Raw genomic sequence first — 16,403 nt, 5'->3', positions numbered from 1 at the left:
AATAAGCATCAACCACGACAATCAACATATGTGAGTATCAAGCCTATCCTCATAAAGTAAGAAGTCATCATCATTATGTGACTAAGTAAGCCATGTCTCCAAATGGATATGGAACCTATAACGACACCATTCTCTTGGCTAACCAACAATATCTATCAATATGCAACTTAAGTAATAGTCCATGTATCTAATCATAATGTGTATCCAGCAATATGTATCTAGAAAACCATGAGCTCATATTCATTTGTCAATATTTCTTGATATCATCAACAATAATAATCCTCAACCATGTGAGAGACAAGAACTATAGGAATCCTGCATCATAACTGCACCATATGGACTTTATGCATCTTTGTGTTGGCATTTTGGCACAGGTATGGCGCTACGGTATAGGTGTTGTCCTTGATGGCAACTCTCTATGATGACAGATCTCAGTCCAGACTACAAGATTGATGAGAAAGTTCATATACGCAGGTTCATTAAGCCCAAGTTGCGTATACACGCTGGTACGCTATATACTAAGTCGCGGATACGCAAGATCTCTATATACAAAGTCGCATATACACGCAGTTTCATGAACAGCAAAGGGCGTACATGTCGAGAAGCTTTCTTTTGGTCCGTGGTAGTTAGTCCTCGGTACTTGAGCCTATGTTTTGGACCAAAGGTATCTCGACAGACGTGTTGATCCCTAGTTTTGAAGTTGATGGTATTGTGTTACTATGGTTTTGGACCGTGGTATTGTGAAGGGCCTAAGGCTATATAAGGAGAAGAAGATCATTAGGCAAATGCATTGAAAAAGTCTTGAATATCTGAAAAAGAAAGAGATCTAGTATGCAGGTTCTGGGTTGCTTGATCTGAGCTAAGGAGAGATCACACCGGTTGATGGAAGACTAGATCTAAGGATAGATCAGGATCAAATGGTTTGAAATGAACTATCTTTATATGGTTGATTATGCGTATTTTTAGATCTGTATACTGACGCAATGTTATGCTCTGAGTATGACTGATATTTGGTACAGCTGCAAAGTTTTAAAGAAATATTTTTAGATCTGTATGCAGGTTGCCTTCGTTAAAAGCGCGTGTATACGCGGGTTGGTTTCAGTGAAGTAGCGTATATCTTTTGAAGCTTAATTTTGGGTTGCAGTTGGGTCTGACTATTATTGCAGAGTTCTGTAGTCTGCTCTGTGTTCTCGTGACTGGGTGTTGACAGGGTTTCAGTGGTTCAGTGATTCAAGGATTGATAATTCTAGTATTGGTTGTTTTTTGCTTCAATGATCTGTTATGAAAGTTGAATGAATCGTGGTCTTCAGATTGTAATGTTGTGCTTCAGGAGTATTCAGTCTGAAAATTGATACCTGAAGGAAAGAAGATTGTAGGCCAGCACCTACGTACTAGTATCTTAGCTAGTACAAGAGCAAAGGGGGTTGGAGCTCCCTTCCAGGAGAGTCTGGAAAATGAGAGAAGGTTGTAGCCTTCTGCAAGTTGTAGCCTGCGTACTGGTATAAGGTTGCACCAGTACAAAAGATTGTAAACTGAAGTTTCTGATTAAAGAAAGATAGAGACGACTTGCAGCAGGTGGTTTTCACCCACATTGGGTTTCCACCTTATATCTTGGTGTTCATGTGTGTGGCTTTTGTGTGATGATCTGTTCTGTTATACTACACCTGTTTACTGTTAATATGGTTAATAATGTTCTGATGCATTAACTGAAGATAAGCTAACTGAATCATAAGATTTCTGGATATACGCTAGTTGCTTTAGACACAGAAGCGTGTACACGCAGGTTCACTTAACTGAAGTAGCGTATATGTTTCTGAGTTTGAAATTGAAAAAGTTTTATTGATCTGATAATATTGATTCACCCCCCCCTCTCAGTATTATTTTCAACACTTTGAATGCATGATGACAATAGCATAAAAGAAATGAGTGGCTCATCATCAAATAATGAAGTTTTTTACTCAAGATTTGTACCTCTCCTTGTCCTTATGAAGATCACAATGTAAGCAACATATGTGTATTGTATGCATTATCAAAATGTCAGCCACAATCATCCATAAATCTAATCTGAATAACAACTATGTAACCCCAAGTACTATAAGTATCATATGAGACTTCATCATAGGAAACTCATAACTGCAACATAGCATGATGTATCTTTTAAAATATTTAGCCACATAAGCATCATCACCATTGATAAGAATCATTAGGTACCAAAGACTTCTAAACATAATGCCAATAATGCATTATTAGAAACATAGCATATTCTCCCCCTGAACCTGTTCCACCTGTTTACTGTCAGATCTGATCATTGCATATATCAGTAAGAAATATCAAGGCATCATCATCAATCAGATATACATCAAGTCGTCAAAAAAATATGAGGATCACAAGCACTTCTAAGTAACATCCACAGACTGTAGTCATCAATCATCAAGACGTAGAAGATAATTGATAATTGTCTGAACCATATCAGATCATTTTTCTGAGTTTGTCCCACTTATTCTTCATCAAACCAACACATATGCGACTATGCATCTTCTAACTCGCATATATATCCAAAACAAAAATACTATCGGAACTCATTCATAAGAGATTTTTGACAGGAAAAATACAGATCTGGGTAGACACTAAAAATCCTAAATGAAACCTAAACCTAACTGGAAGAAGATATCTTAGGTTTTTCAAAAAAGTTTACAAGGTCCGCAAGCTCCAGAAGAAACAGGTGCAGTTCCGCTCTGTTTACTAAAGGAAAAGTGCAGAGATGCCCGAACTATCTATAACTAAAATGTGCGGTCCGCTGAAAACTTCAAAATAAAAATAAAAATAATCCAGATTCTAAAAACTACCCAAGCCAGTCTACATCAATCAAAAACTAGAAAAGAAACAATTTTCTCAAGTCAAAACAAAGGAAAACCAAAAACCAAATTCATTTCCTAGTGGAGTCGCCAATTTGTTGGCCGGATAAATCGATCTTGCGGACAAGGCCAATCTCCTTAGTATCAGAAGATAGTCTAGCAACAAACAGACAAACAAACCTATCTTTCTCTAGACATATGCGATTTACAAGTAAATACTATAGAGGTGTTAAGATCCTACCTTAGATCCAATGCTTGTTCGTTGTAGTCATCCTTCAATCGTTGGAAAGAGTTATCTTTAAAGACCTGCAATCACAAACAAGAAAACATTAAATAGCACCTGCATAGCAAATATCATAAATCATGCCTATTATGGCGATAAAGGAATCCATAAAATAAACCATGAATGAACAACTTATTGAGAAAAACAAACTTATTTGTATTAACTTTGAAGTAGAAGAACCTTACAACCTTTTCAGTCTTGATGTTGAACAAGCTCTTCTTGGGGTCCGAAACAGGAATTTCCTTTACTTTTACAAGCCTTGCACTCTTCCAAATGAGATATTAGAGGTCTGTAATCTCTCCTCATAAAAGCTCAACTAAAGAATACTAAGTTACAACAGCATTTCACCTCAAAAATATTCATCTTTCAACCTCTCCAATAACCAGCCCAATGCTTCATTTTATAGTGTAGAGGAGGAGGTTACAGGTCCATCTATGAAGGGATAGAATCCTCCTTCAAAGGGATAAGCTCCTCACATCAAGGGGTTAGCTCCTTAAGGTATGGAGTGCATGAACCTTAAGAGAGCGAACTTGCCACCTCAAGATTCCTTCCAGAAGCTTCTAGAAATGACTGAAAGTGAGTTTTTAAGAATATACTCGCACCTTTTTAACTTTTACATGGGTTCGCACCCATAACATAGAGACAGAGTGGTCAGGTGCACAGGGAACATGACCATTAGGTGTGGGACCACAGGTAATGCAACAAGAAAGTGCGGAACCATAGTTTTAGAGACTTTTAGGGCTTTTCTCTTACTTTCAAGGCTTGATATGAAGAACTGAGGCTTTAGACTTGCAAAGGAGGAAAGTATGAGTGGTAATGGACTCACACAGATTGCAGAACGTCAAGGTGACAATTTTTAGTGCAACAAAGCTGAAAAGAGTAAACTCCAACTTGAGGAAGCCTATGGTGACTATGGTGAGCCCATGGAGAATAAATTCCTAGGAGGAGGCCTAGGACTAGAGGCCTAAAACGAGCTTTGGAGCTTGAAAGAGAAAAAGAAGCTCAACTTTCCAACCAACTCACCTTAAATGAACATTTTGGCATAATGATGAATGAGAACCGTGAATATTGGCTTTGGAGGGATAACACTCATCTTGAGGACCTATTAGCTAAAGCTAATAGAAATATGGAGATTCAAAGAAGAATGGCCAAATACTTGCAATGAGAAACAAAATTACTAGAGCCAAGCTCAAAAGGGCTAATGTGAAAATTGAGGCCTTAACTCATCAGAAGGAGAAGGACAAGCTTGACCTATTGGTGGAGGCTTCTCTCCATGCTTTGGCACCTTTAGCATCAGCTCTGTCAACCATTTTTGAAGACCCTAAACTTAGTTTCTTGCTTTGGGCATTTTCTGTTATCTTCAGGTAATTTTTATATAAGTCCATTGGTCAAATGCGCAACACCTTTTTGGGGCATTTTTTGGAGGAATGGCCACCTCCATTGGATTAAAAAGACCATTTACACTCAATAAAACCATGTTTCTAGGTTTGAAAGTCAAAACTACTAGGTGGAAAAGGCAAAAAACCATGTGACAATCATGTCTCTGCCTATTTTCTGAGCCAGGCGCTGCGCATTTGAGCAATCTTGGGATATTGCAGTTTTGGAGGGGAAAATCAAGTTCAAATTGGAAGCTAGGGGAATTTTTGGAAACTAGACAGGATACACTTTCAAATGAGCTATCCTAAGCTAAATTTTCACACCAGGAAGGCAGTCAAAACTCACCTTGAATATGGCGTTGCGCACTTCCTTCAGGCGCTGTGCGTTTGACACTGGTGGTGCGCACTTGACAGGCAACCAAATTTTTCACTGTTTCTCTCAGAAGATACTTTTCACCTGTGGGATTTTGATTTTTCACTGATGTAATTCATAATGATGATGTAATTAAAGTGTATTTTTATTACCTAGGGTAGATACATCATATGAATGGCCTAAGTGGCATGTAATGAATCAGTTTGTTTCATATTAGGGCTGAGTCAGTTTGATCACCCTAGTCTTTAGCTTTCAGTTCAGTCTTTTTTGCAACTTCTCCTCCTCTCATGGATTCGACCCCTGAGACTAGGATTAGTTGTTTTGAGACCTATATCATGTATTTTCTTAGTCATTTTTTTGGTTGGACTCAGTGTGGATGCTCAGAGCCTAATTGTACACCTTTGTAAGTAGTTTGACAGGAAATTAATAAGATTTGCAGCTATTTTTATGGGATCCATATGGTATGGAGTTCTAGTACAGTTTCTTCTTCTGTGATTATATGTTTATATGTTTTATGTATCCCATCTATTATTTCCTTGCTTCTAGTTGAATGTTTTCAAGTTTGATAGGTAGAATCGATTGTATGAGTGCTCAGCCTTAGGAAATCATTCATAATTTCATGTTTTCTGCAGTCTAGGAAGGATTGATGATTTTCACATGCCCTTTTTAGCTTCTCACTAGTCTAAACATCTCACCCCTTCAAGCCCAAGAGTGCTAAATCCTCTACCTACCTTGCCCCATAGAACACCCTGCATTTCTGACCTAATTTCCTAGACCTAAACTGCCCAACTCTTCCTGATCCGGCAAAACCTCTACAAAATCCAATCAAAACTTTCGAGCTACTATACCTAGCCTAAAATATTTTACCTGATCCAATCATCTTGACTGAGATCCTTATGGAGAGAGCCCTCTCCTGGCCTATTAGGGCTAGCTACTTGGCTAAGCTTGGTTTGTGGTTACCCTAGCATTGCCTCCCTTTAGCCTGAGGTCAATCTAGGTGATAACAGCCAGTCTGCGTTGTTGCTGCAATCATTGCTACCAAACTCACACGTTACACTACAGGGGAATGTATGCTGGATGCCATTTTTGTTGTTGAAGCTTGTGTTCATGGTGATCAACTCAATTGGTCCAAATATCCTCCTCAAGAATTATTTGAGGTTCCTAACGATGTTTATGCTTGGTCCACTTATTTTTTTTTCAGATACCTTCTCATTCTACTTTCCATGTCCAAATGGTATCCTTTATAGGGTCGTTCCCTTGCTACAATTTCCAAAGAGAAGCCCCATTGTGAAGCACTGAAGACAGTGTAAACAGATAATTTAATGACCTTGATTTTGGTCACTAGTACAATAATATGGTCACTGTGTCGAGTGTTATTTCAAGGGTGTCACTTCCTCTACTGGACCAATACTTTCCTTCAATTTGGTTTTGTATCTCTCACAGTTCCTACTATCTTCGGTTGATCCAAGTTTTTTCAAATACTTTCTCTATACATCCATTGTCATTTTACATAAGCGAAAATGATTTCCACACTAAATTTGGTAGTTGGCCAAGCAATATTTCAAGGAAGCAATATGGGAAAATTTTATATAACCTTGATCCAGTGTAGCCTGCTGAAGAATACCCTTCAACTTCTCGAAAGCATTCTGAAGATGCACCTAAGGATTTCTAGCCCCTTTTGAAGAAATTCAAGGAGTGTGTGAGATCAACTTATGCCACTTGGTCTGAGGTTGGTTCCTATGTGTAACAAACACTCCAAGTATATCATCTTATCCCTTTTTCCACTTCACTACCTATTATTGCATCTACCATTCTTCCTGATACTGTTTTTACTTCCTTGTCACCTTGTCAAGTCCATGGCACTCCCTCTACCTCCACTTTCATCAACCTTGATTCCAAACTGACAGTCATAGATTATCTAGTGCCTATTCAAGAATAATTACCTCCATCCCAGCATATAGCCTCTAAAGGAATGCCTCATTCATCTGCTGCTACATTATCTTACTGCCCCGATTCACTTGTACCATTGATGAACCTATAGAGATGAAAACTTTCTCTGCCATTATTTCTTATCCTCATATTTTTGTTATGGTTACCTCCCCACCGTTGACCATTCCATCTCATGTTGTCACCTCATCTCATCCATCATCCTACTCCACCCATTTTAGCAAAACAACTTTCCGAATTTATGAAGGATCTTGAACAATTTTGTCAACTAATTTCCCTTGCACCCTAGCTGCATGACCTCATCCCTTTCGTTGTGGTGCTTATTTTTCATTGCGGAGAACCAAAGGGTTGCTATTCAATGTGAAACTTCACCACAAGATGAATCTGAGTGGTCGGTTGTTAGTGGCCAACCACTATAATCAAGACTCCCACAAGCCGAAACAGTTGCAGTTGATTCTCTCAGTACTTGGTCTTCCCATTAGCTCATTTAGTATATTCATGCCTCTGTTTCTCATTTGGAGCACCATTTGGTTCAAACAGAGACTAGGTGTACTGATTTACATGTAACACGTGAATAACAACAACATCAGTTGAATGTCACCTTAACAGTGAAAATGCAGTTACATTTTGAAAAGGAGGGATTAGAGTACCATGTTAGTGTAGTTCATTCTCAATTGAAATCTCTACTGCCGACTCTTGCTCCATATGCCACCAAACAACCTAGATATTTTTCCTCCTGTGCCCTTACTGAATGTTGTACTATGGTTGAAGTAGCATGTCAACAGCTAGTGTCCAAGCATGTAGAGCTCCAAGACATGATAACCAAGATGCAACAATCTTGCTCTGATCCGTTCACCATCTATCATGATTATCTTAGTGAGAAATTGAAACGACCACCTCTCTTCATGCTACTCTTCCCCAAGTCATGCAGGAAATTTCCCAACATGTGTTTCGTCAGATCTCCAATGTCGGTCATGTTGTTGCAAAGAAACACGTAACCATTGATCCTTTGCGTGAGAAAGTTCATAATTTATACTAGTAACTATTAAAGACCTTCGATCTGGAAGGTAAGCAACAACTCCGCGACCAAGTTGATGTTCTTGATGCCCAAATTAGTTGGCTAGAATATGGATCCCAAGTCGCTAAGTGGGTCCTTCGTGACCTTCAACCAGAAGCTCAGAAGCATTTTATGACTTTGAGCACACTCTCCACCATTGCTGATCAACAGATTCAGGAATTGGTTGAATCTTAGCTCAGCGACCTTAGTGAGAATACCATTACCGAGTTCTTAGCCAAGGTATCCACACTTATGGACTCATGGTATTCCTCTATTTTCACCTTCACTAGTTTCAAGGAGTCTGCTCTTCAAAATGTTCCAAAGTTGGGTCCTTCGTTCGAAGGTACCACAACTAAATCTAGTGGAATCTAACCCGCAACAGATTTAGACGCAACAGTAGCAACACATTGACTTGAGGGAAACTCAACAGGATGTGGTCGGGGCATGTTGGGTCCTTCAGTTTTAAAGCATAACAATTGTGAAGGAAATTTTGGATGAAACTTCCAGAAATAGAGTATCGAAAAACCAAAATGGAAGTAGGATGGCTTGGCACTCATGCTGTAGAAAATAAGGGAGCATGTTGAAGAACTAAGAGTTGATTTTGAAATTTTGATACAATCAAGCATAAAACTAGAATGATGGCCCTAGGTATTTAAAACCATGGATCAAGCGAGCAAGGTTTCAGAACAAGCGAGCATGGTTATAGAAGAAGACAAAAGGAAGGGAGAAATAGGTTTAGGCAATGCTGCAAAGTTCAGATCGAGCCTGAAGATTAGATAGTGTTGAGCGTCCATAGTTGTTTAACTCAGAGATCTAGATTTGTATTTTTTTATGTATGTATTCCCTGTAGCTTTAGATACTGCACGCAAGTTTGTAACTACTTCTAAATGTAATAGAAATGTTCTCTATTGATAATTAATATAAGAAACATAGGAATTATGACATTTAACTGTGTAATTTATGGGCCCCTTTAAAATTTTCTGCATATGTTAAATTTCCTGTTGAATGTATAACATGAATGGTTAAGAATGAATGTTGTGATATTTGTGTAAGTCGCCTAATAGGAAGATCTAAATCCCATTTATTATTCCATGGTTATAGTTTGCCTCAGGTGAGACTCTTATTCCTTTTGGAATGAGTGAAAATGTCATCGAAATTCTAGACTATGCATGCTTTTTTTTGGCACCCTCAGTCAAACCCTGGGTCAGTTTTAAAATAAATTTTCCACCAGTAGTACACTACTAGTAACTACTTTCAACCCCTATATTACAACATTGATTCCATTACTAGTAGTTCCTCAACCTAAGGTTGAAAAAGCATGTGTACATTAATGTTGAGTTTAAAGGATGTTTGCTACTGATAGGAGAAAAAAATCAAGAATTATGTCAAGAACTATGTACTAAGAAATTGACTAAATTTAGCAGAAGCAAGAGACCATTTCTTTAAAGATACCCACACGAGATTCTTAGAGGCCATCCTTAAAGAAACTATTAAACACATTAACCATTTTTCCAATGAATTTAATTACACATGACCAAAGCTTAATGTCAAGAACCACTAACAGAGGGTAAGAAAATTTGTAGTGGGTTAAGAAAATTTGCAATAATTATTGTGAAGAAAAAACACTTGAATAGACAGAATTGGTTGATAAAATTCAAAGAATGTTGCATGACAATTTCCATTTTGGTTTCCTATGTACCATTCCTTCTCTTATGCATAATTTATTTCTAGATAAATCATTCAACCACATAGTTGAATACTAAGCACCATTGAATCCTCCAAATGAAAATACCAAATGGGAGTAGAGGAAACAAAATTGATAGAAGTTTCAAGATGAAATTTTAAAATCATGAGAGACACTTAGGATTATTTCCTTAGTAAATAAATATAGTAACTAAGATAATTCTCATCGACTTTGAGTAAGCCAGAACAAGTGATGGGTCTTTGATTCATGCGATGCCTTAGTCAAAGTTTAGTGAATTTACTATAGTAAAGAAAATTGTTCCAAAATCAAGGAGGAAGTGTTAGAAATATGTTTTCATTGATGGAAAACGTGAAAAATGTGATGGAAAAGGCATAGGTGGTTGCGATAAGAGTGATAAATGTGAGGATACTTTAAAACCATTTTAAGCTTAGAAGATTAGATCAAGTGTACATGGGACACACTCAGATGGATAAAGATAAAAATTAGGTTTCCAACGGTGTATTAAATTATGAAAAACACCTCCTATATTAAAATTTGTTGAAAATCAAAGTTATGAAGGGAAAAGTCAAAGTTCAAGGTCTCTTAGCATAGTCAGCAAGGACAGCTACGTGGGCGCACAACTGGCGGGATGGGATTTGCATGTGGAGAGAACTCAGAGAGAAATCTCATTCAAATGGTTATGAAATTGGTCTATGGGTCAGCGATGCGACCCCACAGGTACACACTCTCAAAAGAAACATTTTTTTCAATAGTCCAGGACCCTCCGTTGAGTTTTTGGTGAGAATGGTTCTCGGCAAGAAAAGGTTCCTCAGAAGCAACATTCAAATTAAAGGCTTGGTATTAATTTAATTTAGAAGGTCATATATTCATCTAACCCTTCAAAGATGAAAGGTTATAAAAAATTTGTACTTCTATTGACAAGGGTATATTCAATAAACCCTTCAAAAAAAATTCCAAAATGAAATAGTGTCCTTATAAATATTTAAAGTCTTAAAAATCTAAATAATTGCTACATTGAAACACCATAAATATCAATAGAACTTAGTAAATAAGCAAACGTTTTTCTCAAATTCCATGAAATTTTTTAAACATATGTTACTTCTTTTAATTCAATTATCTTGAAAAGTATTTGGACTTACATCATTGAAAATATAAATCTATTTGCCCAATGGTGAATGCATTCTAGTTTTCATTTGTTTCCATACATCATATATTTCATTCCAATCTACTTCATTTAGAGCATGAGGTGCACTAAGAGACACAAAAATTAACATATCTAGTGTCTCCAATGAAAGTCTTGATCTAACATCATTTTTTATCTTGTTTAATTTCGAGAATACTCTTTTGGAATCTATTGTGCTTGTTGGGATAATGAGAATAGCTTGCCATAATTACATCAAATATGGAAATCCTTCAAACCATTTCAGTTCATGTCCACATAGATCCCATGCTTCATAAATATCCTTTTGGGGGTATTATTTAGAAATAGTGCAAATAAATTCATCCATTTCACCCAAACATCTAACAGTATCCACAATAGGTGATTTCGCAACACTAGTTTTTTCACATAAACATTTCAACCATCTTGTTGTTTGAGAGTATCTATCATTCAATTCTTTATAATAATACCGCAGACTGAAAAAATTAACAACATTAAATATATCTAAATATATGAATCTCTTATCTAATGATTCAATCGCCTTTACAAAAAAACATTTTCCCAGAAAAATAAAATCATCTAGTGTCCATGATATCTATATCTTTAGAAAACATTGGAACCTCAACGGATGTAAATGTACCATACATGTGTTATCTGCAAATTGAAGGGTTCCTCGTTGTGCTTTAACCAAAAAGAGGATGTGCACTGTACCTACCCCAAAAATGCTTCCCAAAAATTGTTTGTGAAGCATGTTAATAGAAACATCTAAAGTAGTGCCAATAGATGTAATATCAACGTGATCCTCTTGCAAATTTTAATTCAAATTATTCAATTTAATGAGCACATATATAAGTAGATTGATTCTAAATTGCACTTGAAATATTTTTTCCAACTCATAATTTTTTTCTCCCCTAACTCCCAATCCTTTAACAAAGTAGGCATGAGTTTCACAAGTCTTTCCATGACCTTGCCTCTAGAGAGCCACCTAATTTGATGAATTTGTAAGACCTCTAAATTTGTGATTTGAAATGATTCCATTAGCTCTTTCATATTCTCCATGTACTTTATTTGATTTCCCAAGCCACAGATAAATTTTTTTTGTTGCAAATTTGTCAATATATTGCAACTCTTGAAAATGAGATGAAGCATCATTGGCTGTGAATGCTTCCCTATGAGATACACAATGGATATCTAATAAATTAGAAGAATATTTAGAAATCTTAGAAGATTAACGTTCATGAATACCAATTATGCTAGATGCACCATTCGAGCTAAAACCAACTAACTTCATCAAAGATAGATCCATTTTTTCTAAAAAAAGTTCTCGTTGCACCATATATACACTAAGTTGTTCCATCCTTTCTTTGAAGCAAACATAAACTGTGTTACACATTTAACTCTTCCGCCATTTTTCAAATATGTAATATAAAAAATCAAATGGTGTTCCATATTTCGATCATTGCTTTCATAAACTAAAATTGAGTAAAATGGACTATTTATAATCTCATATTTTAGTTTGTTCCAATACATATCTTTAGCAACTCGAAGAAACTTTTGTCCTAATAATGTTTTTGTGTATGCAAAATATACATTTGTGAGAGGCATGTGTGGAGTGCATTTATACATATTCAAGTCACATATTGACATATACATTTCTAAAGATAAATCATATATAGCAACAAAATACATGTTTTTAGTCATTGATATAATTCTCTCCTTAGCATCTACCATTAGTTCGACAAGTTTAGTAATTAGAATATTACTTCGTTCTCTTTATCCCTCCAAAATTTGTAATGAGAATTTATGATCTTTTGATTCTACATGGCCACTTAGACCACTAACTTGAAGAGTGGTACTTCCCTCTTTTGCAAAAGGGATGTCGCTTTTAAATTTAGTACACCAAGAACAATTTATCATTTCATCACCATTACGATTGTTTACACCATAAACCCAAGGAAATATTGTCTTCCCTTTAGATTTGAATATTAATTTGTGTTTCTTTGATGGATTCTCTCTTTCAACAAGCTTTACACTATATGATTCATGATCTTCATGTATATGAGCACCAACTTCATTTTGAAGATTACATGGTTGATTAGAATGTTGTGGGAGGCCAAATTAATCAAGAATTGACAATTACTTTTTAGGGTTTGTACATTTATGTGGGGTTGATATTGAATTTGAGATGCTGGAATTTCCACATTAGACATTTTTGAATGCCAATGTTTCGAGTCTATATCAACGTCCATTGTCGGGACAAAGGTTGACGAGGAGGAGAAGAGAAAGGGAGCAATAAATAGAGAGTGATCAAAAGAATGGGTCGATAGTGAGAAATTGAAATATTAATGCAGGTGAAACCTAATAATATGTTCCTTAATTAAATATTTTAATTTTATTATATAGTATTGTATTATTAATTTATTTTATTTTAATTATAAAATTGCTTAAATTTAAAATTATGATTATAATGATTTCATATTAATTTAAATACTTTATTGAATTAAATATATTAATATCTCTAAATATCTATTATAATGTGTTAATATATTTAATCATTGACTAAAAGTATTTAAATTAATATGCCTTTTATTTATTATAATTTGAGAGTTGTTTTGTTTTAATATAATGAATTAATGACATTTTTAATTAATATGCTTTATATATTTTCATTAAATATATTTAATTAATTTTTGTTTAAATATATCAATATATTAAATATAAATTTTTAATATATTGATATATTTAAATATTAATTAAATATATTTATAATTAATATGTTTTAATTACCTTTATTATTGTTATTATTATTATTATTGTTATTTTATGATATTTTAAAATTAAAATTAAAACTAATAGGGGGCAGATGTTTATTAGGGAATAGAAGTGGCTGAGGTGATTAGGGCAGTGAGATTAGTTTGGTGGTTGCATATTTGTGTGAGCAGGGGTTCCAACTCATGTTGACCTCAATCCCATCATCTCTATTGAGATTGATCGTGTTCTTCATGATTTCGAGCGCTTCACACATCTTTCTTTTGTAATAGTGCTTTTCCCTAGAAATTATTTCCATGTCTTCGAGGCACACATGATGGTTTGTCTTTGAATAATGTTCAACAAGTGTTGAGGATATGACTCTCCCTTTCCTGATATATGCAGCATGCTCTTTGAGTTTGATTTTTAAGGATCTTCCTGTCTCACCATTGTAACATTTACCACAAGAGCACTTGAATTTATAAACGCTTTTTTGTTGGAAGTGATCTAGGTCATCTTTTACAGATTTCATCTTATGCTGGAGCATATTCACCGGTTTGAACGATTTTTTATTCCTTTCTTTCTCAGGACCCTAGGAAGTTTTCCGGTGACTCCCTATATTTAAGGTAGATATGCTTTTCCAATTAGGCTTTGTGAGTTGCAAGAGGAGGGTCTAGAAGCAGTTCTAGATTTGGCTTTTATGATATCATTGCTGATATCCTTATGACTGTAACTGGTGTTTAACAAAACATATTTCAGATATTCAATTTACTCATATACATGTTCATTGTGAGATATCCTTAAATCTTTGGTGAAGAGAGTGTTGAGAACCTCCATCTTCTAGGATGGATGGTGTTGAGAATCGACATGGAGGTAGCGATTCGTGTGAGTGTTTTTTTTGTATACTTTGTGACCCAATGATCCATGTATTTTCCTGATAAGATAAATGTCAAGGAATTGAATGTAGTCATTCTCCTAAGTCAACCAATAGGAGACATTTTTCAATATTTATAAATTCAATCAACAAAAACAATAGAATATGTAAATACATAAATTAAGATGCAATACCATATTTACTCGTGAAAGAAACAAAAACAACTTCATATTAATACAAACAATTATAACTTCTTTAATCATGGTCAATGATTCGATAGACATAGTATGATGGTCTAACAATATCACTTTTAGTTAGGGTTCCAATTTCAAAATCTATTTGTTTTCCTCCCTTTACACGATGAAATATCAATTTCAAAAAGATCTATCAAACGAGAAAAAAGATTATGGAACTTTATTACTTTCTTCTCTATATCTGAGGTGGTTACACCTTTTTTTTGTCTTCATTAATGTGAAAAATAAAACAAAAAAGAAAATCCATGGATTATGTTGCCAAACTTCAAAGTTTCATAAGCGTTTTTTATAAGTGTTTACTTTCCTTGGATTTAAAATTTTTATCTTTAAAGCTTTAAAAAGTTAAAATATGAAATAACATAGTTAGAAAGGAAACATGTTAATTAACTTGAAAAATCGACCTGTAAGCTTGAATATTCAAAGCTAAATAGAACAAAATAAATATGAAACCCGGTGATTATGTTGGTAAACTTAAAAAACATCATAAACATATTTGCAAGCATTTATTTTCCTTGGATTTATAAAATTTAGCTTTAAATTTTTTTTAAGCAAGACCTAAATAAGATAGTCGAAAATGAAACATATTTAACTTGAAAAATCAGTCGACAAGCTTTAGTATTCAAAGCTAAACATTGCTCTTATATTTCTAATTTAGATCTTTTACAACATAAACTTATCCAATCAAATGATAATTCAAAGGAAGCTAAATTTTACACACATAAATGTTGATGCTAAGTCAAAGTTTGAAAGAAATATTTCACATTCACCTGAGCAAAATGTTTGACGTTTCCATTTTGTGTGCCAAACAGTACGATCACCTTATTCTGCTCAACTTCCCTAAGGCCACCAACTTTATGTGATTTAAAATTTTCCTTCTACTCCACAATTTCACTCCTGGCTTGAGGCCGAAAAGACAACAACATAGTAAGTTTGACGACAAGAATAGATGTGTTAGAACACGATAAACCGAATCCTTGGGGACCTCTCAGTCATGCAAATGTATATGTTGTGAGGTATGATATCCCTTTCTTAACAATTTCAATTAATATTACTAGAAGCCTTGACATTGACAAAATTCAAGCTCAATTCAGAGGATTTTCCTCAAATGAAGCTCGAAGAAAAAGCGCTCAAGGATAATGGATGCATGATGCAATCATGCAAGTTGCAACATGTAGGGAAAGGCATGTGAAGTTGTTGAATGGGTATTCAATGTTCTCTTTCACCCTGTGTTAGGTGTAATGGGGCCAACTCTGTGTTCAATTTAATTATAGGTATAGGTTATTAATCGAAATTGAATCCCTAATTAATAGGGATATGTACCTTGTACTTCTATAAAGGACTTAACCTAACTCCTAAGTAATAGAATATCATACTTTTGAAAATAGGGACAGTGTCACCACCATAATATATGCCTAAAACATCCAACATTTCCTCATCCAAAAAGCTAGTCTCTTATTAATAATGGCTTCAACACTTGCATGGGCCAAGCTATCATTTATCACTAACTGACAAACATTCAAAGATTAGAGATGGTGGAGCTGAATAAGTACATTTCTTATTAATGAAGGCCAACACAATTAGCCATTCTTGTTTCTCAAATTATATTATTCACAAAATTATTGTTGTTGTGGTAAGAGTGCTACGTTTGTTCCTTGTGAATGCAAAACAAAAGCCGAAATTTTGGTTCCTTACACATGCAAAAAAAAAACTGAAAGTAAACGTTGTGGTGGCCTGCATCCATATTTTGTTCATTCCATCTAACCACCGCAAGC

This window comes from Pinus tabuliformis, chromosome 2_2, assembly GCF_031772625.1.
Source record: "Pinus tabuliformis cultivar Carrire ecotype Pingquan chromosome 2_2, CPIR1, whole genome shotgun sequence".
NCBI classification, from domain to species: domain Eukaryota; kingdom Viridiplantae; phylum Streptophyta; class Pinopsida; order Pinales; family Pinaceae; genus Pinus; species Pinus tabuliformis.
Note: the sequence above shows the minus strand (reverse complement) of the source record.